General features: G+C 64.6%; 1 protein-coding gene across 7 annotated transcripts in view; it reads right to left on the bottom strand.

Annotated features, from left to right (window-relative positions):
* RXRA (retinoid X receptor alpha) overlaps positions 1–23,766 on the bottom strand; it is a 102,431-nt gene that overhangs the window by 62,789 nt on the left and 15,876 nt on the right. Inside the window, exon 1 of one of the 7 annotated variants that reach the window (XM_070596349.1) lies at positions 7,114–7,201. The exons of the other annotated variants lie outside the window; for them this stretch is intronic. The gene's annotated coding sequence lies outside the window, so the exon portion shown is untranslated. Of the gene's footprint in view, positions 1–7,113; positions 7,202–23,766 lie in introns of those variants that run through there. 7 annotated transcript variants of the gene reach the window in all.

Below are 23,766 nucleotides of genomic sequence, written 5' to 3'. Positions count from 1 at the left end.
CAGCCAAGCCCCTCAGCGTGGGACCTCTCCCGGGAGGGACGGATGAAAGGGTGGGGGCTCTGGTGAATGGAGGGGGTATTTGGGGGGGTTCTTTCTGCCCAACGTGTCTTCCCTTCCATCAGTGGAACATTCCAAGTGTGCCTCCATGAGTCCACCGGGCCCCTCGGAGCTACCCCTGGCCACGGTTTACAGCCACCAAGGACACACATGAAACCGGTCCAGCTGTCCCTTCCCAGGCCCACTGAGGGACAGCCAGGGCCTCAGTCCATACAAACACACACACACCCCCAGCACAAGCCCCTGGGCCCGGCATTCCACCTCATCCAGCCAGCACAGCTAAGGCTGGAGGGAAGAGAGCTGGGCCTGGCCACACAAAGCACCAGGGCACACCGTCCACACTGAGGCTACACGGGCAAACCCAGAGATGAGCCAGGAACACTTGGGGCTCACGATGGAACGTGGGGTGCAGCTGATTCTCTTGGGAGCAGATGTACCAGCCCAATTCGTCCACGGCGGCAGGGTCGGCCCGTGCTCCAAGCACATGGGGGCCCCTGGACCCAAATGCCTCCTTGGCTCAGCCACTTGGGCACCACTGCCCGCCAGGGGAAACAGCAGACGGGGCAGAGGGGTTTCAGCCAGACACTGGCAGGCTATTAGGGTGTGATCCTGAGTCTCCATCTCTCCATCTTTAAAACGGGGTTCTCGGGAGGACCCTGCGAGAGGGCGCACGTCGGGTGCTCTCCGAGGCCTGGTGCGCGGTCATCCTGATCAGCGCTGCCTCTGCCCCAAGAGCTGAGCGGGCCCCGCCTCCTCCCTCCCCACATCAGGACCACGGCTACAGTCCCCACCCAAAACTTCCCAGCCTTTACCAGATGCTGGGGGGCGGCCCCCGCGTGCAGAGTGACCTTGGACAGGGAACAGCCCTCTCCAGCCTCAGTTTCCTCATCTGTAAGAGGGAGGGTGGGTGGGAGGGGGGAGGGATCAGACATCCTCATCTATAATCTTCAAAAAGCAGGAATGACAAGCCAGGGCCACAAGGCCAGGCCCAGCCTTGGACACTTGGAGCCCATACTCCCGGCTCCTCCCTGCCAAGTCACCAAAGCAGGGGCCCAGCTGAGTCCCAGACAGTCCAAGCACCAGCAAAGGCAGGGTTGGGCAGAGCACGGCCCTACAGATGGTCTCGAACTCCCAGTGCACCCCACGCTGCCACCTCTCTCCCCTGCCCAGCAGAGCCCAGCCTGGGCGGGGGGCGGGGACCAGGCTCAGAGGCTGCTCCCCCTCTAGCCACACCTCCAGCAAGAAGCTGCCCAGACGGCCTCCATGGCCAGGAGGGCAGGGCAGTGCCCCAGTCGGAATCTTGACCTGACTTGTCTGAGCCTCCGTTTCCAAACTGTAAACTGCCCCTCGGGCTGCTGGGACATGTGAAGGGACCGTGCTCGTGACAGGTGGGCACCCAGAGGAGCTGCTGTCATTACTGTCGGCAAAGACATCAACCCCAGGCCCTTCCCAGAGCCTCTCGGCAGGTCAGCTGGCCCGTGCTCCCCGGGGCAGGGGTCGCATAATACGCAGGGACCCCCAGCGCCCACACAGGGGACACTCACCCGACCTTTCGGCCCGCCCGGATGCACAGGTTCCCGCCCCACAGCTTCTGAATGCCTGGACTTCAAGCAGGATGCTGTGGACCTCAGCCCAGTGGGAAAACGTCTTCACTCAGTGTGAGATTTAGGGAAAAAAGATCAGTCACAGCAGCCCACCACCGCAGTAGAAGAGTCTAGAAAATCGGGCAGGAGGAGGGGCAGGGGGAGGTGCGGGCGAGGCCTGTGTTCCCGTAACCACACTGGCAGCGCAAACCGCCCTCTCTCTTAACTTGTCCTTTCTTCCAGCTGCAAACTTCTCCGGCCAAGCTTTCCCCTGGAACCACTGAAACAAGTGGAAGTGAAAAAACGTCGGGAGCGGAGCTTTCCGCAAAAGGCACCATGAACGCGCCTACCCCAAACTCACCCTGTGCCCGCTGCTGAGCCTCCCAGCGCCCAACGACCAGCAGGAAAGCAGGCACTGCCCCGAAGATGTCCTCGCCACGGCCACTGCACACGACCCTCTGCCGACGACCCTCTGCCCACGCCCACCATCCAGGCCTTTGGAAACGGTGCCAGCAAGTCGCAGAAACCAACAGCGGCAGCCAGCCCCACGGAGACAAGGCCCCGGCAGGGGCAAGGGGTGCCAGCAGAGCGGCCTGCGGAGTCCGCCCCGGGCCCATTAGGGCTGGCGCTTAGATGGGAAACCAGCGAGGTGTGAAATTAGTTGGTCCTCGCAATGGACGCCTGCCACGTCTCCCCTCCTGCACGGAAGGGCTGGGCACAGGGGGCCCGGCCTCCGCTCCCCAGTGGGGGATGGTGGGGTGCCTCCGAGCAGCCCTGCACCACCCCGCAAGCTGTGCGGAGACAGAGGGCAATGAGGCCCCGCTGCCCCTCCCTGCAGCCATCACTTTGGTTATAACCACCACCAGACAGGACCCCCAGGAGGGTCGCCATCCACAGGCAGAGAGCACTGCAGGAACTGAGCGCCCAGCACCCCCAGGAGGGTGAGGGGACCACCGCCGAAGCTCCTGGGCTTGGGTCAGGGGTAAGGGGGTGGGAGGCAGGGGCGCCAGGTTCTCAGCCATCCGCATCCTCCTCTCACCAAGGACAGCAAGGATTTGCCCAGACTGGGGCTCACAGCGGGGGAGGGGCGCAATGGCCACGACAGTGGACGCTCCAGACCGGAATGAAAGTGGCGTGGGAGTGAGGCTGGATGCAGGCTCAGGCGTGGGGAAAGCCCCCTCCTCACCCCGAGCCCCGCCAACCTGGTTCAGCCACCAACACGGGCATTTACCCCGCCAGGAGCCAGGCTCGGCCGTGCGGGGACGGAGGCACAGCGGTGGGGCTCGGCTCCAACACAGATGCTGAGTCTCACTCCTGCTCAGCCTCCTCTCTCTCCTGCTCGAAGGAAATGATGGCGTGCGCCTCCACGCCCACCCAGCGCCCAGCTCGGGTAAAAGCTTGGGAAGCCACCAGGGGAGAGAAGCGGCCCAGCTCCTGGAGGCGGCTCTGCTACTGAGGAACACCGTCGTTTATTCACTCAGTGCACCCCGCGGAGGCCAGCCAGCATGGCGCTGGGTGCTGGGCACACAGTGGGAGAGACCTCTGGCTGGAGACACTGAGATGAGCAAGAGGGCACCAGGCAGAGAGAACGGCCGGTGCTGACGCTCAAGTAGGTGGGCTAAGACAAGCAGTGTGGGTCCACCCTGGCGAGTGGGGGCAGGTGACCAGGGGCAACAGGGACCCACTGAAGGCACGAACAGGGAGCGCCATGAGCAGCATGGACAAGCACAGCGTGCGTTCCAGAGCCACGCTCCCTCCCAACCCACACGGGCAGTGGGACAGGGGCCAGGAGAGGCGGTGCGGCCAAGCTGGGGCTCCTCAGGCCAGCCGCAGCCCTGCCAAGCTCGACAGCCGTGCTGTGGGGCCATCCCCACAGGAGCTGAGGCTCCAGCCCGGCAAGGCTGTGGGAACACCCTGGCTCCCCAGGGCACTTGCTCCAGGGGACGGACGGACTGCTGTCCCCAGTCCACAGACTGGCAGGGGAAACCCCTACCCAGGTCAGCCCAGGAGAAGGCCCAAGGGACTCTGGCTCTGAGCGCTTGTTCCGGAACATTCCACCTCCGCTTGGTCACTTGGGCAGGCGGTGGGCAGCCCTGAGAGCCACAGGCCTGCTCCCAGACAAGGACAGCTCGAAGACCCTCTGATTTTAATCAGAGCCATGAGGCGCTTGCTCAGCCATTAGGAGAGACAGATCACAGCATGAACAAGCTCACGCCCAGCAAACGCCAGGTGCAGCCCCCAACGGTGCTCAGGCCCTGACACTCGAGCGTTCGGGGCCTTCCAGCTTGGGAGCTACAACACTTCAGCATCCGCAACCTTACATGTCACCTGCACCTTCCCACCACAGCATCCCAGCCCCAGGCAGCCCCCCACGCAGGGACGGACTCGGCCAGGGAGGGCAGGGCGGTGACACGGGAGATGAGGAAAGCAGTGGACTGGGTCGGACACAGGTGACAGCCCGGCAGTCCTCCACCTGGCCTGTGCACGCAGTAGGCCCGCAGCCCACGCTGGGCTACAGGACCAGGTGGTGTCCAGAGGAGGTAGGGGCAGCCACCCTGCCCTGAGGGAGGTCTCAGTTTGAAATGAGAACAGTCAACAAGATCTCTCAGTTCCCTTCTGGCTCCAAGACCAGGTGCCTGACCCAGAGAAAGTTCCAGAATCAATTAGCTGATGAACGAATTAGGAGAATGATCACTGCGTGAATGTGATAAGTCAGATGGCAGGGCAGGTGGGAAAGTCAAGTCTGACAATAAAAAGCCGGCTCTTCCCATCAGACAAAACGGAAGTAGGGCAGGCACATGCGCACTCGCCTCATTGGGCTCAGCAGGACCCAAGGCAGGCACCTTGGAGACACTGCCAGGCCTCCTGGGGCTGGCACCACCCCGGGGGCTCTGAAAGCCGCCAGGATTAGGATCTGGTATGAGCCCAGGACCCCCTCCCCACAGCCTCCCTGCCACAGACAGGCCACCCTTGGGAACCTGTCCCGCCTCAGCCCCACGCATCTACCCTCCAGCCCAGGCGGAGGCCTCAGGCCTGGGCCCTGCCCGGGCCAGCCCCCACTCACGGGGACCCCAGGACTTGGAGGGGGCTATTCCCTCCAGGAGATTCGGGCCAGAACTCCTCCCTCAGCAGCCCCAGATCCCAGGCTCAGGACCCACGAAGGCAGAGCGTCTCCTGTCCGTCTCTCAAGAACTTTCAACAGACCTGAGGGCAGCAAGCCACGAGGCGCCCAGCACCCACACTGCCTCCACCACGTGGCCTTTGGGAAAGGAAAGAGATGGGGAGCCACACAGCCAGGCACAGCGGAGGCCGGATTCGAACCCAGGACTTCGGCCACCTGCGGTCTGCAAAGCCACCAGGCAAAGCCAGGCCTCCTTGTCACCACGTGATCCCGTGACCAGCAGGGGTGGGAGTGGGGAAGGAACTCTGTGCTGCTTCCTGCCCGCTCTGCCCCACCCCTGACGACAAGCGAGCCTGCAGCCTGTCCCCCCAAGGCCCAGTTGAGGCTGCAGGCCACTGGCAGCTCTGAGCACAGCCCAGGGACCCTGACCACCCCAGGCAGCACAGAGTAGAGCAAGGGCTTTGGGGATGGGCCTGGGCTCCCTCCCCAGGGGTAGAGGCCATAAGAAAGCCAGCCCCGACCATCCGACTCAGCACAGCTCACGCGTGGCCTGGTTCTGGGCTCCAGGCATGGGAGCCTGGGCAGCTCCAGAACCTTCGACCTGCCCCTTGGGGCAACGAGGAGCCTCTGCTGCCTGAGCCCCCCCCTTCACAGGCCAGCCCCACCCAGAGCTCCCCCTAGGACGCCCTGCCCAGCTAGACACATGGCCTGAGCCAGCCCACAGAGGAAACAGACAGGAGGCAGCCTGGGGCCGGAGCCAGGGCACAAGGGCTGTCACAGGACCTTACAACCCCAGCCCGCCACCCACCCCACCAGGCCAGGGCCCGACAGTGGCTTGTTCCAGACCCAAGGGCCACACGTACCCTGCCGTGTCCCAGGATATGGGCCACAAGTGATTTCCAGGTTTTATTACGTATCCAGCTGAGTAAGGGAGGGGTCTGTCTTTACCATTCTTCAGGAAAAATCAATCCAGGCCTCCTAAGGGGAGGGGTTAGCCACATCCCCGGGCCCCGCCCTCCTAGACAAAGCTGCCTTTGGCATCGCAAGAAGGCTCCGAGCCCAGAGAATGAGGAGGAAGACCTGTGGAATCCATTTTCCATGGGCGCTGGGGCCTGGGGACCCTGGGAGTCCATTGAGGAGTGCCCAGGTGGGGCAGGGCGGGCCAGGTGGGCAGGTGCCGGGGGCAGGAGCAGCAGCGTGGAGCAGCAAGAGGGATGAGGGGAAGTGCAGACAGACGGAGAAGCGCACGGGGAAGGGGGCTGGGCCCGGCACACCCATAGTGATTAATTAGCTTGTGATTGCCAGGGAATTAGCACAAGGCCGCTCCAAACCATCAGAGCCCATGGGCAGCCCCGCCACGGCCGCCGGAGTCCTGTACTCTCGTGTCAGGCTCTGCGCCCACTGGTAGGCCTCCGTTTCCCCAGTTGTACGGTGAGGTCAGTGGCTTTCAAATCCAGCTCTAAGGCGCCCTCCGGTGGAGCAGGGGACCCCCAGCCCCCAGACCAGAGAACGCCTCGCCTTCCCAGTTCTGACCTGCTGATGGCCCGGGAGAGGCCCCAAAGCCACAGCTGCGCCCAGCACTCTAAGGGCCTGCACCCACCCACCTCTCTGCCGCAGGCCTGCGCTTCCTCCTGGGCGTCACCCCTAGCTTCCCCCGTCCCCAGGAAGGGCTCCACAGACGCTCCCTGAACTGAACGGGCCCCTCTGCCACAGCAAGGAGCGGGGCACGGAGCTCAGTGGAAACGCCCTCACGTGTGCCTGTGAGCCCCTGGGCCGACCCAGCCTGACCCACAGGGCTCCCCCTGCACCTCTTCCCCGTCATTTCCTGGGCTCCAGGGAACACGGGGACCCCATCCGCCCTGAGCCCACAGCAGCAAATCGTGGGGCCCCTGCCCTCTGCCCGTACACACAGCACGTTTTCACACACGGGCTGGGCTTGGAGCCGCCAACGTTCCCAAGGCCGCCACGGCCACCACCGCTGCATGGAGACCCCAGCCCTGCCCAGGCCTGCCCCAGGAATGGTTTGTCTCTGGCCGGGCCGCTCAGCAGCAGGGGCCAGGGGAGGGGAGGGGGCCTGGGGGCAGCGCTGCTCTGCTGGACGGCACCCAAGCAGAAGCGTGGAAAGCCGGATTCCTGGAGAAGTCTCTGGAACGGAACCTGGGTTCTGGCACACGACGCTGCCATGGCTCCCACAGGGTCACGCCCAGACTCTGAGACCTGCTCAGCCTCAGCTCTTGAGCTCCTCACAGAAACGCAGAACTCCTCTCTCACCTCTGAGCCTCTGCATATACACTGCGCCCCCACCTGTTCTCTGGTCTGGACTAGAGGTTCACCTCCTCCAGGAAGCCTTACCTCAAGCTCCACTCCAGGCCAGGGGCTGATGGAAACCCTTTCACTCTGGACTGCGGCTGCCCATGTCCCACCCCCCCACCACAACCACACCCCGGGCCCTCATGTACCTCCTGCCTAACCAGCTCCGGCCCAGCCCACGGTGAGGACACCCCCACAGGACAGGGCAGAACTCAGCTGTTTCAGCTCTGACCTGGGAGAGGATCCCACACTTGTCTCTGTCCTGGGCCAGCAGCGGCACACGGCCCCCCGCGGGAGAGCTCTGCAGCAGATGGCCCTCAGGCGGGCAGGCGGCCAGGGTCTGGCCGTGAAAACCCCCGGAGGCACCACGCCTCATCCAGCTGTGCCCAGAGCATCCCCAGGCTCCCCAGGCCCCCCGTGATCCCGTCCCTCATCCCCAGGGTGCCGCGGGCGGACCACACAGCGCCCCCGCCTTCGCTGAGCGGCCCAGGCCAGCTGGTACCTCCCACCTACTCCTCCGCTGTCCCTTGTCCCTGCTGACCTTGGGTCTCCTACAAGCTGCCCCCGTGCTCTCGTCCTGCAACAAGATAGGTCAAAGGTTGCCAGGGCAAACCCAATACACAAACTTATGAAGAAACTGTGATCTTCACACAATTGTCTAAAAACATAGGCTCTGACCTGAGGGGGCCCCTGTCTGCTGACTTCTGGCACATGTTTGTGTCCTTCAAGGTCCCAGCTAACAGAAATCAGACTTCTGGTTGGGTAGGGCCTTCCCTACCTAAAATCTGCTCAGGACTTTGTCCCCTACAGCAACCCCCGGGCCTCGCAGGCCCCGCGCCCGGAGCCACAGCTGGGAGCTCTCACCACCCCGTCGACACAGCCGACCCTGGCCTGCGATCCACCCTCTGTGCTCACCACAAACAATCCTCATGGACAGGAGGGCCTCTCACAGCCCCCAATCCCCCAGGGCAGAGGAGGAAACTAAGGCCCCGGAAGTGCCTGATAGTCCAGCTACGTGAGCGGGGCCGAGGTGGGCCCCAGCTCCGTGCAAGGCCCCCGTTTGCCAGGAACCGCGAGGAGCAAGGTGAGCAGGCGGGAGGCGGCAGCCCCCGCTCCCACGGCAGTGAACTCCGGCCAGGATTCTCCTACGGGGAGAGAGCCCTCCACCCGGGGCAGGAACCAAACCTGTCCAACTGCCCGGGACTGCTCAGCACCTGGGCGACTATCTGCTCCATCGCATTTCTCAAGCCGGCACCGAGCAAGCGATTGCAACAGGCTGCGGAGACAAAGATAAGGAGACGGGGCAGGGGGAGGCTGGGATGGGGGGGAGTTTTGTTTGTTTTGTTTTGTTTCCGCGCCTCCCCCCCCCCCCCCCGCGCCTTCACTGCTCTCCAGCCTTTTGAGGGGCCCGAGGCTTCCTGGGGGGGGCCCTGCACAAGGCTGGGGCTTGGGAGCTCTGGGCCACCAGCGGGGCGGCTGGCTTGGGAGGGAGGCAGGTGAGGGCACCCAGGGGAGATACCCTCTGTCCCAGGGTGGGGGCTGAGCAGGCCCCCGGGCAGGGTGAGGCTGGGGCGGGCAGCAGCCCTCTGAGAAAGTTGCCCTTTCCCAACTGCGGGGGCACATGTACCATCAGCCAAGCTGTCACCTTCCCTTCCAGCCGGACCATGATGAGAAAGTAGGTCCACCTCCCCATCGAGGCCCAAGGGCATCTGGCCCGAGAGCTACCGAGCAGCAGCACTACTGTGCCCAGCACACAGCATGCTTGGAAAACAGAGCCAGCCCTTGGGGGAGGGAGACGCCCTGGACGAGGCCCTAACACTCCCCAGGCCTCCGTGTGAGGGGCAGCCGGGCTGCCCTCCTCTGTGAGACTGTGCGGCAGGCACACAGTAGGAGCACACAGTGGGGGTCCTGTACCTCCCTCGGTCTGGCCGTCAGTCAGGGATGTTTTCTTATGCCAAACACCTTAACCCCTGCCCCCACTGGCACATCCTGGGTGTGATCCAGGTGTGAGTGGCACAATTCTCCACTTTATAAAAGCCTGACAGGGCAGGACTTTATTCTCCTCATTCCACTGAGAAGGAAACTGAGGCTCAGAATGGTTAAGTAACTTGCCCAGGGCCCCCGGCTCCCCCACTGGGGGTCACCCCCAAAATCCTGACACCGTTCCCCCACCTCCTTGGGACTGGCCTGCCCAGCCCCACAGGGTCGGGGGCTAGGAAGTCGGGCAAAGGTAAGCAGCTTCCAGAGAAGGCCCCTGGCCCCATCCCAGCCCGCCGGGGCAGCAGGGGAGGGAACAAAGGCCAGCTGGGCTCACACTTTCCCAGTCACCAGTCACCAGGGGAAGGAGGCCTGGCCTCGGACAGGCCTGAGCCAGGTCCCACAGTGGGGGCTCTGGGTGGGCCTGGCTCTGGTTCCCCATGGGGGCATGGCCCTGCCCCCCACAGAGGGTATCGAGGCCATCCCAGAGGGCAGGTGGCTGTCCCCCAAACCCGCCCTGCCCAGGGTTTGTCTGACACCTGGCAGCAGGCCAGCCTCCTCAAAGCCTCTTCTCCCCTGGGACCAGGGTGCTACGAAGCTTTCCAAAAAATGCAGACCCCAGGGCAGGGCAGAGCCCAGGGCTGGGGGAGGAACTCCCCTGCACAGCTACAGGTTGCACAACAGGCTGGGTCCCTACCTGCCTCCACAGTGTCGCAAGGACCCACCATCCTCCCAGGCTGGAGAACACTGTGAGGGCGGAGGCCAGGCATCTCCCCAACCCTGAGTAGGGGGTGGGGGTCCAGGGATCCCCAGCCGCTGGGCACTTGGCCCTGGCCACAGAGGGTGCTTTAAAAACCTCTGCAGGCAACCGCTGCCCTCTCTTCCTCCTCGGTCTGCTGCCCGCCCAGTTCCGGGCCTGTGCCTCTCTCTCCCCACCCCACTTGAGAGGCGAAGCACAAGCATGACATTAACCAAAACCGACAGGTGGCAATTCCCAGGGCTGTTCGCCCTCCTGGCTCTCCCGAGAGCAGATCAGGAAACTGAGGCTGGGGGCGGGGGGGGGTGTTGCCTGACACCTCCCTGGGTCAGGCTGGTTTCACTGTCTGCCATCCAGTTGAATAGGATTCTCTGCCCCCTCCAAGTCGGACTACCCGCCTGGCCCAGCTGGGAGCTCGGACGCCCCAGCCCTCCGGGCGCTGCTCACACTGACCCTGGGAACCCACAGCACAGACCCTGAGACCTGGGCCTGCATGTTCCACAGGTGAGGACAGACCCCAGGGGAGAAAGAAGCAGAGACACAAGCCCAACAGCGGAGGTCCACCCCCAGCAGGACCCCTGCCCCTCACGCCCTGGGGTGGTGCCCAAGCACCAGGCAGGGAGAGCGGGGCTGGGCACAGAGGAGGGCTTGGGGACACCTGGCTCCTGAGCCCAAAGGTCGACCTGGGCAGATGAGAGAGGGACACACACCTTCCTGGAATCGCGGGCCCAGGCACTTCTGCCACAGAGACCCCGCTCACAGCCTCTGAGAGCAGAGGAGCCAGTCTTAGGGGTTCCCTCTGGCCCCGACATCCCAGAACTCCAGCGCACACTCCCCAACTCCCAACCGAGACTTCCCAGTGGCCTCTGGGCCCCTTCCTCAGCCCCGGAAGACCCGTGGGCCCTGCAGAGGAGACCAGAGTGCAGAGGTGTGTGGGACAGAAGCCACAGATGGGGACTCAGATATCATCACCCGAGGAGCGTGCAGAAGCTGGGACGCAGCAGAGAGGCCTGACCCAGATCGCAGACTTTCAGCAACCACAGATTCACGTCTCCTGAAGATTTCAACCTCCTGGGAAGCTTGACTCACACATGTGTGCACGCGCGCGCGCACACACACGCACGACACACACACACACACACACACACACACACGGAGCTATGGGAAGGACCCCTGGGAACACCTGGCCCAGATGATCAGAGCCAGTGGGTCTCAACCTGCCTGCATGTTAGAACCACCCAGGGGGCCCAGGCAGTGCCCCCAGGTTACAGGTCAAATTGGTCTGGGGTGTGTCCTTGGCACCCGATGTTTTGAAAGTTCCCATGATGACTGCATGGGCAGCCAGGCTGAGAACCGCTGGCCGGGCCACAGCCAGGCTCCAGCTCACTGCGCTGGGTTCGTTCACCCCAGCACCGAACAGATCCTGCAGGCCTTCTCACGCCAGATCACTCGAGGAGGAAGGACGCAGGATAACAGCGGCATTCAGCCGGAAACCCTGCACAAGGTATGATGGAAACGGACACAGCCTCATCAGCCAGCGCTCGGTGCAGGAGCTCGATCCGATTAGTCCTGGCAACTGCAGACCCAGGACAGCAACAGCACAGCACAGCACGTGCCTCCACCTCCCCCTCCCCCACCCCGTGGTCTTCCCTGGCAGACATCACCAATTCATCACAGCACCCTTCCCCACTGAGACCCCAGAACTTCTGAGCCCAGCCCCACGCAGCCACAACAGGTCCATCAGGACAGGAGCGCTGGCTGGAGCAGGCCACTCCCTTCCCAGCCACGGACCAAATGGGTATTTAATGGAGGCAAGAGTGGTTATGGCCTGAGTCCTGTCCCTTTCTCCAGGGGCCTGGCGGCCTCTGCTCTCTCACTCGCGCCCCAAACCCACCCCGCCAGCACCTTTGGGACACTTCCCCCACCTGCGGACGGAGCCCTCTGCACACTCTGAGTGTGGCTTGTGGATGTGCCTGGAGCTGTCCCTGAGTCCCGCCAATATCACCAGCAAGAGATCAGGAACCTCAGGTCACAGGTGGCTTGGCTTACCAAACGGGTGCACCCAGCCCTGTAAATGAAGCCCATTCCAAGGGCAGCAGGGGGCTCCAGAGAGGAGGACCCTCCTTGCCCGAGGCCTGGCATGGGAGGCAGAGGGCCCCACAGCCCTCCTGCTCCAGGGAGGGCAGGGAGAGGCAGACAACCCGCTGCCCCGAAGAAGGAGGGGTGTGTCCAGGCCATCACCTGCAGGAGGACAGGCAGGTCCAGCTGGACACATGAGGGACACACAGATTCCAAGAAGCTGACAGTGAGTCACTCTGTAACGTCAGTCCTCTTTTGAAAGCAAGTGAAGGTTTGCTTAAAGCAGTAATGCCTCTGGCTAGACCACGTGAAGGGAGACCGGCCTAACGTGCACAGGCATGTGGCATGCATGCGTGTGTGTGTGCACACATGCAGGCACACGCGCACACAGGCAGCCCAGGCCACCTGGGATCCCCTCTCTCCACACCGGCCCCAGGCCTCCCATCCCCACGGGCCGTCAGAAATTCCACCTTCTGGGGATATTTATAAGCACAACTCCAGCAGCCTTTTAAATCCATTTAAGAAAATAAACACAGCTCCTCGCAGCTGAGCCAGCCCAGTCCAGTGTCTGCTCTCGTTTCTTCAGGCCCCAGAACCCCCAGCTCAGGGCCTGGCCCTCCGAGCCACCCTGGCAGCCCCAGCCCCCTCCTTCCAGTGCCAGAGGGGACTCTGCACCCCAACTCAGCAGACAGTGCCAGGGTCCTGGGCTGCTCCCCCTCCCAGGCCATGCGCCCAGGAGCCCCACCCGGATGGCACGGCTGGAACCACTGCGCTCGACAGCCAAAGCCCCAGAACCAAGCAGGCATAAACGCCCTCCTGCCCCTCTGAGTGGGAGCCAGGGCCCGTGCCAGGAAGGGGGGCCAGGTCCCTGAGGAGAGAAAGCACAGGGGGAAGAACCAGACTGAGTCGTCGCTGCCTTGTGACAAGGGAAAACAACAGAATGAGCAGCCGGCCCCAATGCTTCAGGGGGCTCAGCCCCCAGCTCCACCAGGAAGAGGCCAGCTGAGCCTGAGATGTCCCCAAAGGGAGCAGGCCACCCCTGCTGTCCCAGCCGACTGCGCCAGGCCACGCATAGGAACCTCTCGGCCTATCCAGCACGATGTGTACGTGGACATTAAGAACTGACCACATTGCCGCTCCCCCATGCTGGCACTGCACACGGTCCCTCAGTCAATCCAGGCACCTGCAGCCACAACTTTGTTCCCCTGGGGAAACTGAGGCCTAAGTCAAGCCAGCGCGCCAGGAGCTGCAGGTAGTGGCCCCGGTGCGCTGCCCCCAGCACCCGGCAGTGGCCAGGGATGAGCTCCAGCCCCGCGAAAGGAAAACAAGGGAAGCCCAGCAGGAGAGCAGCTGGAGGCTGGGTGGTCCAGACGCTCAGCCTCGCACAGTCTGCTGCTTGGCAAGTGGCCACCTCTGCCCGCTGCCGGGCAGGGCTGAGGCAGGGAGGAGCAGGGCAGTGCTGCCAAGCCCTGTACTGCCCGTCTGGGGGCCTGGACTGGGGCCCCTGCATGCTCCCAGCGCCGAGACGCACCCAGAGGCCTGATGCAGCCCGTCAGACCCTGAGGGCCATGGCCAGCCGGCACCATGCCTGGCCAGATACCACCGCCTCCCTGTCCCCTGACCCAGCACACCACCCAGGGTTTCCCACACACCCATCTGGAGTGGCACTGTCCAACCGAGCTCAGGCTCCCCCGCGGTCCAGGGGCCCAGCGTGAGCTCTCCCACCCCTCACCCTGCCAGGCACCCCTGACACACCTCCTGGGCAGCCCCCAAGCCCACTGCAGCCCTCGGACCTGGCCCTCTCTCCCTCAGCCCTGGAGCCCAGAACACGGTCGCCTCGCTGCACCCAAGCCCTACTCACCCTTCCCACATCACTCCTGGGGCCCTCACTGCCCCCAGGCCATCTGCGTGACCTCACTCCCTCCTGCAGGGCCATCAGGGCTCCAGCCCTCCAGGCATCAGACTGTGCAGACGCAGTGGGTCTCCTGGCCAACGGGAAGCCAGACCTCGGCCACCCAGGCCCTCCCCATCCTGACCCACACACACGCATATGTGCACACAGAGACCAGACTCTCCCACCCAATCCTACACACACGGACCAGAGTGACCCCACACAACACATGCCAGCCACACACCCCTCCACGCCCAGCCAGAGCCGCAGCCTCTGCGTGGCCTCCACAAATCTCTCCAGGGCCCCGCCCAGGCGCTCTGACAAACCCTACTGTGCCTCAGCCACTGCTCCTTCTGACGGCGGAAAATTCACGCACGGCGGCAGGCTGGTCATTGCCTCTCAGCCTTAATTAAATAGGGCCGCTGAAGGGCATTTTAAACAGCGATGTCATTTTCTAATTGACACCACTCCATTATCAGGAAAAATACTCAAACGGGCCTGAATCGGAGCCGGTGCCCCTCCTCCGCCCTCCCAGAGCAGGACGGCTCAGCTTCAATTTTTAACGGGCTGATGAAATATTCACGGGCCAGGCAGAGGATCACGTTTCCGGAGGTGCAGGATCTCCACCCTCGGCAGGGACTCCCCAAGCCTGGAGAACACCAAGGTTGGGGAGATGAGGTCATGGTGTCTGGAGGAGCAGAGCGCACGGGGCAGAGGCTGGACACCCGCCTGCCCCACAGCCAGCGCCCTGCTAGGCCCCTGGGCCACGGCTCTTCCCCGGTGCCCCTGTTCTGGGCGCGTCATAAAACTCACTTTGGGGGCAGCCTCCAGTATGCAATTCCCTGGAGGGGGACACTGCAGCCCAAGGTCCCTGGTGACGTCCCCCGGGGCCTCGTGGCCACAGTCCTGCCCTGTCTGGACCTCCAACGCCACCTCCAGGAGAACCAGGCCTGTCCCCGGCATGGTGTTTCCTCAGCAGATATCAGAGGGCCCAGCCCCCAGTGCCAGCAGCTCCTCACCACGGGCACTTACACCTCGAGGCTACAAACACTGTCCTTGAAGGCTGAGTTGGCTGCCCCCATCTTACAGGGGGAACACTGAGACAGGAGGCTCTCCCCAGGCGCCTGCCCATCACTGAGGAGCAGGGGCACAGCTCGGGCGTGTGGCGCTCGGGCTCAGAGACATGAGCCCCACGCGCTCGCACGAAGCTCCCGCACACAGAGTGGAGGTGGTGACGTCCCCCTAGGTAAAGGTGAGGACACGGCGCCAGCGAGGGGAGGTGCTCAAGCCGGCAGTGGGAGCCCAGCCCCTCAGCCTCCCAGAGCACGTCCCCACGTGCGGCAGGAGGGGGACGAGGTGAGCGGCAGGAGGGGGACGAGGTGAGCACCGGCCCTGCGCCTGGCCCACCACCCTCCACCGCCACCTCCAAGCAGAAAACGAGAACGTCCCAAACGAGCAGCCACTGGGGCGGGCACGAGCCTCCCACCTCGGGGAGTGGACGGGCAGGCGGAGTGAGGCCATCACGCCGGCCTGGGCCGGGCGCTGAGGGCAGGGCTTCCACTCAGCAGGTGCACTCGACTTCCTGTGCCAGCCCCACAGTGAGCCAGGCCAGGGACAGGGCTGCAGGGCCAGCACGATCCTTCCTGTGCCCTCGAGGAGGAAGACACCGGACAGGAACTTCAGGGAGCAGGAGCCCCCCTTGGGCAGCCCCCAGGGAACCGCCAGCCCCCAACATGCCATCGGTGCGGTTCCGTGGCACCAGCCTTGAGACAAAAGCAGACATCCTCCTTCACAGATGAAGAAACTGAGGCTCAGAGGGGAGCAGGGCCCCCCAGAGTACCAGCCGGTAGGTGGGGGCAAGGGTGTGGGCCCCGAGTCTCTGCTGCCAACGCTGCGTTTAGCGCTCCACTCTGCAGCGCCAGCCTCCGAGGGCTCTCTGGGGACCATCCCCTTCCTCCCCAGCCTCCTCCCACCCCAAGCGCGGGGCAGCTCCCGTGCATCCTGCTGTGCAAGCCTGACACTGACCAGCTGCCCAGTTGGCCTGGACAGGTCGTTTAATCAAAGTGCACGATCGGCACAGCATCTCCCGACACCACTGGGCAAACGCGGCCGCCTGGCCATCTGGCAGACCTGCTCTTTCTGACCCAGGCCTGCACGTGCTCTGGACAAGGGCGTGAGTCGTGGTCCAGGGCCCAGGGAAGGGGGACCAGCAGTACCAGGGACCTCCAGGCAGCAGGAGCCGGCCGGGCCAGGAGGGGAGGAGAGTGTGAAAGTCAGAACGGCGTGGTGCGTGCTGTCCACACAGCTCCCCCCACCCAGGCCAGCCCACCCACGCATGCCTCCAAGCAGCCTCCCTAAGTGGGCAACACCCTTGGGCTCGCCCCGGGGGACCATCTGCACAGAGCTGCGGTTCTGGGGTACATGTGGCCAAATGCACACTCACACCAGGGCGCGGGCAGCCCTGGGTGGGAATGAAGACCCCAAACCTTGTGAGACACGATGGCGGGCCCACGGGTACGGAGCCCAGCGTGGGGCCCCCGATGTCACTGGCCCGGCCCCCCATCCCAGTCTACAAATGCTCCCAGCACGTCAGGAGTTTGAGGGGCCGGGACATCCCTGCCCCCAGCCCAAGCCCTCTGGTCACCACCGCCAGGTGCACAGCTTTGCAACGAGAGACATGGTCCCACTCAGCCCCCAGAATCTGGGACATCAAACCTCCCGCATGCACCACCTAAATCTCACGCATACACTGGCACCACCCGCGGCCCGGGGCCGGGTCCCAGCCCACCAGCCAAGGCCCACCGACACAGCCCACGGAGCGGGCTGCTTTTCCCCACCCACTCTCAAAGGCCAGGCCCCTCCTCCAGAGCCCCCTAGCCCATCTCTGTCCACCCCCATCCGCTGCAACTGGGGTCACCTGCCCTCCCCACCCACCAAAGCCAGCCAGGCCCCCCACCAGGCCGAGGCACCCCGTGGCCAAAGCCACCCTAAGAGGGACAATGGACAACACACAGGTGACCAGGCCCAAAGCAAGGGGCAGCGGGGGGACAGCGGCTCCAGACCCAGCTGGGGCCTGGTCCAGGGTCTGGGTCTGCAGGCCCTGCCAGACCCCCTTCCTGGGAGGGCCTCCACAGGGCCCTGGGGAGGCAGGGGCAGTGCTCAGGGACCCCCCCCCACCGTCGCCGTGGGTCCAGGGGCAGTGCAGGTCCCTGCCCAGGTGGCGTGCACAGCCAGGCATCGCCCACCCACTGGGTAAGGGCCCTCCCTTCATCGCTTGTGACAGAACTGGGTCTCGGCATGCCTGTCCCCTCCCCACAGCTCCAACGTCCACGGGGCAGGCCCAGAGAAGGCGCTGACCAGCCCAGACAGCCGGCGGGGTGGGTCTGCCATTCCCGAGGCGGGGCCGGTGCTTAGGGCTCTCAGAGTGCCACCATAGCCCAGGGACTGGGACCCCGGGCACCAGCTAACCTGCCTTGCCGTCCAGCAGCCCCAGGAGGTCTCCGGGCAGACACCCGACGCCTGACAGCAAGCAGGTGGGCAGGCCCAGGACTCGGCGCGGGCACGACCCCCTCGGAAGGAAGAGTGACTCTCTGAAGAGGGGTCCCACAGCTGCCGAACTTGGCCACAAGCGGGTCAACGTCCCCCGAGATCAGCTCGCCATGCGCAGCTCCCCAGCAATGACCAACCCCGCCCTCGGCAGGCCCTGAACGCACCGCCCGGAGGTCACCGCCACGCGCACCCATCCCGCCACCATCACCGTCTCGCCACCTCAGCAAGGCCGCTCTGACCCCACTGCTGCCTGTCCTTGCTCTCAAGCCTCAGTCACACTGACGAAATGCTGCGCCTAGAACATTCCACGCTCTGACCACAGACCCCAAAGTCCCAGGTCTCCCGCTCTCCCCATCCCCCTGTGGCAAGACAGCCTCACCATCCCACCCGCCCACCCGGATGCTGGACCCCTCCTCCCACTCTGCACAAACAGCAGCACCACCCGGGCCCCCACCCCGGCCTGTCAGGTAGGCTGTCACTGCAGCCCAGATCAGCCTGCTGCCCTTGTCTCCACGCCACCACCCCCAGCCCCAGGGCCATTCCCACCAGGGCCAGAGCCTCCCAAACCCCACAGGCAGAGGCCCCGCGGTCGGGACAGGCCCAGCCCTGCAGTGCACCCACCGCAGGCCAACAGGCCCCTCTGCGCAGACCCTCAGGCCGAGCACCCTCCCTCCCCAGGGCCTTTGCACACACTGCTCCCTCAGCCCGGAATGTTCTCCCTCCACATCTCTACCGGCTGCCCCTTCTCATCCTGCAACCTCACCTCTGGTGTCACCCCACATACCCCGGACCTGACCATCGTCACCGCAGGCCCCAGGCCATCCGAGCTGGACCCCTGCACTCCTCGGGGGGCGAGGGTGCAGGAGTCAGAGGGGAGCCTGGCTCTGACCGGCCAGACCCCGGAAGGCTCCTCCAGGGCCCTCCTCCTCAGCAGACACCCTGACGCTCCCGCGGTAGCCCCGGCGCTCCAACTCCCCATCCAGCAGGCGGAGGGTGTGGGTCTGCGCCTCGCGCCTGGCCTCCTGGGCTGACCGCGGCACCAGGCTCTGCTCACTCAGGGGCGTGGAGACAAAGGCAGGCTGACCACCGGCGCCCACCGTTAATCTCGGTCAACACCACGCAGGGTGGGCCGTCCTCTGCCCACGATTTACATTTTTATTAAATCGCACAGGAAAATTAGAAACATCATTACTTCCCTCAGTCTTTAACTCTTTCTCTGCCCAGCTCTGCACGCAGCCGCCCCATGCCGTCCGTCCAAGAGTGATGTCCGGGTTCCCACCCCGCCTCTGCCTGCCTGTCACCTCCACAGCGACCGCAGGCTGTGGGGGAGCGTCCCCACAGCATCCTCCACAGACCCGGGATCCTCCCCACAGCCCAGGGTCCTCCCCCACAGCATCCTCCCCACAGCCGGGGTCCTCCCCACAGCTGGGGCGTGATCCTCCCCCACAGCACCCTCCCCACAGCACACGGCCAGTCCCCCGAGGCCCCGGGTCTAGCAGCATCACCTCACTCCTTCCCCAGTGGCCTCGAGTCAGGCAAAGGGCCTCCCTTGGGCCTCAGTTCTTCTTCTGTACAATGGGAAGATCAGGATCTGGTGGGGTCTCAGCTGGGCCCCCACGGTCACCCCTCTGCCCTGACTGTCGGGACCCGGCCTCCCCCAGCACCCGAGGCCCAGAGAGCCCTGGCCACCCAGAGCCCAGTGAGGTGGCAAGGCCTGTCCCCCGGGCGGCACCTTCCCTTCTCAGCCCCACAGGGTCCCTGTCGGCCCCGTAGGGCTGCGACTAGGAGGCGGAGGCAGCAGCAGACCCCAGAAGTCGGGGCTCAGCCCTGGGGGAGCCACCCGGCACCCAGCCACTTTCCTCTTCCTCCCACAGTGCTGAAGACGGGGGGCGCCAGGACACGGGGCAGGTCCCGCAGCCCCTGAGGCACCCACAGTCCAGGAGCGTGAGCCCAAGCCAGGGGACAGACGGGAGCCCTTCAAGAAACCCCTCACAGAATTTGCAGGGCCCTCAGGAGGAAACGAGCAGCTGAGGCACTGATGGCGACAGGGGGGCAAGGCCACAGGAGCTGGGGGGTCTAAGGGGTGACACCCAAGCGAGACTGGAAGGAACAGTGCAGCGGCCACGGGGCAGTGTGGGAAGGGCATTTTGGGGTGAGGACAGCAAGTGCAAAGCCCCTGAGCAGGGGAAGGGTGAGGAACATTCTAGCAACAGGAAGCAGATCTGAGCAGCTAGCCCCCACGGGCAGGGAAAGGTGCCAGGTCAGGGTCAGGACTTCCCCCCGAGGACCATGGCAGCACAGGCGGGGTCTGAAGAGGACGGCACAAGTGAATCAGGTACTTTAGAACGAATGAGCGCACAAGCAGGCTCCACGTGGTCCCCAAAGGCACATGGCTCTGAGATGTCAGCCACACCCCCACATTCGCGCCCCCCCCCCCCCGAAGCTGCTGCCCCTATTCCCAACATGGTCCCTACACAGGTCAGAGGCCTCAGGCCGCAGGTGTGGGAGAAGCCCTCCCCAGTGAGGGCGTCGAGAAGGACTTCCCGTAGGAGGGGGCATCCGGGCACAGCACGCAAAGCGGGTGCAGCACAGCTGCCACCGTCCCGCCATGCAGTGGCCGCTCTGGCGTATCTGTGCCAGGAGCTGACCCAGATTGAGTCATGAATGAAGCGGCCAAGAGTGGAGCCTCTAATTACTTTTCCCTTCTCGTCGTCATGCATTATGCATTGACGGTGGGGGCGGGGGGCACGCAGCCCAGTGAATTCCAGCTTCAGCGGCGCCCTCCCGCCTCGCTCCCCCCGCCGAGGAAGAGCCTTTCTTAGCTCCGTGTTGCACAAACACCTTAAGGGACCAAGCAGGGAGCTAATGGTGGCAGAGCTGGTGGCACCGTGCGGGGGACACTCAGGCTGCTCCCAGACACTGAATTAAGACCCCACAGGAGGGGCCAGGCCAGGAACGCAGGTCAGAGCAACAGAAACATGTCCCCATGAGACCCAAGCCCATGGCTGTGGTCCCAGCCTGCCAGAGGCCACTGAGGCCACAACGAGGCTTCTCGACCCGAGTCTGGATCCTCTAGCTGGCCACCTCCATGCCGCCCCAGGCGGGGCTGGGAGGGCCTTGAGCTTACCAGGCGCTCCCACCGCTGACAGCCCAGGGGACACGAGAACCCCGTCACTGGATCCGGGCTCGACTTTGTGCGAACATCAGCTCCAGACACACCCCTGGGAGCCGCCGGCCCCACTGACCGTGGGGTGAGACCGAGGCCCCTGCCCAAGGCCCTGCCACTGCGGGCACTCACCGGCGGCCCCTGGGAGCACCCACTTCCATTTCCTCCACCGTCCACCCTCCGTGGTCCAGCAGATGGGCCACCGCGAGTGATGGACTGGGGCAGAGAGCCAGAGGGCCAGCCTGTTCCAATAGCTCAAGCGACAGACCCTGTGAGCCCCAGGTCTCTGCCAGGCACCTCGGCTGGGGCCAGCATGGCCACACGGTCCACAGTCCACCCTGGGTGGTTGTCACTGACCCCTGCTCCCCCCAACTCCACATCCACTGTCCGACTATGAGACCCAGCACTGATGCTGACCAGGGCTCCGAGCCCCTGTCCCCTCACTACCACCAGGGCGATGGGACAGCAGGCACCGCGACCATGGGGTGGAGGGACTCTAACCCAGGAAAGCTTCCTGGAGGAGGCTTCATATCTGCAGACACCTGACAGAGCAGGAGGCAGGCAGGCGAAGGGGCAGCATGGGCAGGACCCAGAGGAGGGAGCAAGCCTGGCTCCTGAGGACCAAGACGCATCCAGTGTGGTGGAAGGAGGGGCGCAGGGCGGGCAAAAGGAGAGCCAGGCCAGGTGGGAGTAAGAACTTCATCCTGCCAGCACTGGGGAGCCACAGAGGGCGGTGCACAGGGGAGAGTGCAGTCCAACAGCAAAGCAGGGGCCCCAGAGCCCGGAGCCCAGAGCCCCGCCTCCAGCCCCAGCCCACCGCACACTGGGAGCCCAGAGGCAGGAACTTAGGGCTCCACCTCCACCTTCTCCAGAGAAATCTGGGCCCTGTGGCAGGGCCCGGGTTGGGGTTTTCGTCAGAAACTTCCGGTTTCCCCCAGCCCGCGGCTGCTGAGTCAGGAGCACTGGGCGGACCAATCACTGCCCCTGGCAGCAGCGCAGGAAGCCAAGCCCGCTGCCCTCAGGCCAGCCCCGGCTGAGTGAGCCAGCTCCGGCCCCTTCCTGCCCCAGTGCCCCCTCCCCAGGCCCAGAAGCCACAACATTGTCACTTGTCAGTGCTGGAAGTGGGGGAAACTGAGGCCCGGAAGGGGCAGGGTGGACTCGTCCACATTTGGCCCCGTCCCCTCCTCCGGGGCATGGAGCAGATGTGGGGTAGAGGGGACACTCGGCTCAGGCCTGAGAAGGGCTTCAGGGAGGAGGCAGCGCTGGTATCAGACTGGAGGGGCTGAAGAAGAGCGCAGGTGGGGCAGGCACGCAGACAGAGGGAGCAGCCTGAGCAAAGGCTCAGAGGCTGGGACACACAGGGCACCTCTCGGGGCTCTGCTTAGCCAGTGCCCCCCACCAGAGAGACCGCCAGGTCTGGGGGGTGCTGACCGTGGTTGGGCCATGCTGGCTGGCAGTGGGCCTGTGAGCACTGCAAGCAGGAGGGCAGAAGGGCGGAGGGCGTGGGGACGTCACATCTGCTGACCAAGCCCCTGCCCCCACTCAACCTCAGAGAGGAAACGCTCTTTCCCACAGTTACGAAAGACCCTCTTCGCTTGCAGGAAGAAGGCGAACCCAGAGCACACCATTCCATGGCTCAGGGACGCACTCGCTGGGGCCGGGCGCTGGCCCCGCAGCCCGGGGGTCCACCCACCAGGGAGCCACCTGCCTGGACACACGTCCCTGCCCAGGCCGCGAAGCAGGGAAAGGCCAGTAGGGACTGGACGGGGAACTGAATGCCCCAAGTCCATGCCAAAGCTGCACCTGGCAGTGGGTCTCGCTTCCATGCCCTGGGAGATTCCTGGGCCCCAGAACAGTTCCCGAACCAGCAGCCCCTGAAGCCGCCCCTCCCAGGGAAACGCTTCCTCCCAGGGGAGTAGGACGCTCCCATCCTCCCCACATTCCAGGCCCCCCGGCCCCGGGGCAAGAAACTCCTCTCCCCACCCGGCAGATGAGGAGACTGAGGTTCAAATGGGCCCCCAGCCACCACTCTTCTCCGCTTCCAGGCAAGAACTGAAGGTCTGGCCCTACTTAAGATCACCCTCGTGGCCACTCTAGATACAAGTGTCATCACCCCAAGCCGCAGATGACAAAGTCCAGGCTCAGAGAGGGAGACACTACCCCAGGTCACACAGCCACAAAGGGCTGAGTGAGGACCTGAGCCAGGCATCTGAGTCCTGCCACCCCAGCTCTCCAGGGCCACCCAGCTCATACATGGCCTCCCGGACTCCGAGGGAGAGCCCCTCCTCCCAGCAGTGATGAGGGAGCCCCATCGACCAGACGCCCTCTGCCCACGCCACCTCCAAGGGCAGGGCGGTGGAAATCCCATAATCTCTGGGGCCTCTCCAAGGAGGAGGTGCCCCCGCCCGCCTCGGCCGCGGGATTCAGTTTCCGGGCCTCTAATCAAGGGATCGCCGACAACCCTGGCAGCCGCACGTGCACGCACCGCCAGGCACCTCCACGACCACACCACCCACATCGCTCACGCCAGCAGGACGGCAGCCGCCTGCCACGCTCCGCTGAGCCAGCCAGAATGGAAAGGCCAGGAGCGAGGCAGGCGGGTTCCTCCATTGTCAGCACTGTCCATTATCCCCCAGGGCCAGGATCCCCAGAGCGGAGCCCACCGAGCGGGCCTGGGCAGCCCCACCCAGTGCCCTGCAGGAAGTAGGCCTGTAGGCTGTGCCCAGAAAGCCCACCAGGCACCTCCGGGTGGGCCGAGGGTCCCGGGTCGCGGGTCCCAACGGGGCTCAGCAGGACAGAATCCAGGATCAGCTGGCTCCTCGGCATCTGCCACCACTGCCCAGAGATGGAGAGACCACGACACAGGCACCTATGGGTGCAAAGGCAGGACGGGCCGGGCCCGGCGTCCTCATGGAGCTTGTGTCCTTCATCCACCCTCAGCCGCCTCGGCAACGCATCCTGACGCAGAGCCCAGAGCCCAGAGCCCAGAGCCCTCAGGGCCAGCAGCACGCCGCGTCTCGTCCAGACTCTGTCCAGGCCCTGACGGTCCGGCACGTGGCAGGCACTGAGCACTGGTGGGACGAGCCTTCCCGCGTGGAAACCGTCTGTGCCTGCGTCCCCACTGGGGTGAGCAGCCCCCACATCAGGGCTGCACAGGCCTTCTAATCTGACCCCGCAGCCACGGCCCATGCCCGGGCCCACAGCAGGCCCTGCAGAAACCCCGCCCGCTTCGCTGGAACGGCTCTGCCTGGTCTGCCCAGCCTCACCTCCCTGCAC

This window comes from Equus przewalskii, chromosome 26 (assembly GCF_037783145.1).
Source record: "Equus przewalskii isolate Varuska chromosome 26, EquPr2, whole genome shotgun sequence".
NCBI lineage: Eukaryota > Metazoa > Chordata > Mammalia > Perissodactyla > Equidae > Equus > Equus przewalskii.
Note: the sequence above shows the minus strand (reverse complement) of the source record. Positions and strands in the feature narration are given on the sequence as shown.